Source organism: Arachis ipaensis, chromosome B09 (genome assembly GCF_000816755.2).
Source record: "Arachis ipaensis cultivar K30076 chromosome B09, Araip1.1, whole genome shotgun sequence".
Taxonomy (NCBI): domain Eukaryota; kingdom Viridiplantae; phylum Streptophyta; class Magnoliopsida; order Fabales; family Fabaceae; genus Arachis; species Arachis ipaensis.
Genome location: NC_029793.2, coordinates 6,798,039 through 6,798,485, shown reverse-complemented (window position 1 = coordinate 6,798,485; position 447 = coordinate 6,798,039). Strand labels below are relative to the sequence as shown.

Genomic DNA, 447 nt, shown 5'->3' with positions numbered 1-447 from the left:
TATTATTTCATAAATATTTTTATGAAATAAAATCAATCAATTAATTAAGTATAATATGATTATTATTCCTTTTTTCCATTTCAAGTGCTCTTAATAATATACCTCCTTTGCAGCTAATAATTCTGGTACTTCTCGCTGGCAATTTGTTCACATCGGACAGTAGCAACCATAACCTACAAGTTGATCAAGCCACAACAGATTAATACAAGAGATAATATACATACACTTCGGTTGTTGAAATAATAATGATTCAACAGAGATTAGTCCTTTAAAGAAAATCGGCTAACAGTCTAAGGTTAGGTTTGGTAAAGTTTTTTGAAGAAGTGCTTGTACTTTTTAAATGAACAAATACCTCATTTTACGTTTAGTAAATTAAAAAACCTAAGTGCTTTTGTTTGTGGCTTTTAAAAGTTACGGGTGCTTTTGAAAGCACCTAAGAGGGAGATT

At 30.0% G+C, this 447-nt stretch overlaps 1 long non-coding RNA gene across 1 annotated transcript in view; it reads right to left on the bottom strand.

Moving 5' to 3' along the window:
- The window catches only part of LOC110266630, a 3,039-nt gene extending 2,864 nt beyond the window's left edge, over positions 1–175 (bottom strand). The window contains exon 1 of the long non-coding RNA XR_002354075.1: positions 103–175. This is a non-coding gene — a long non-coding RNA (uncharacterized LOC110266630). The remainder of the gene's footprint in view (positions 1–102) is intronic.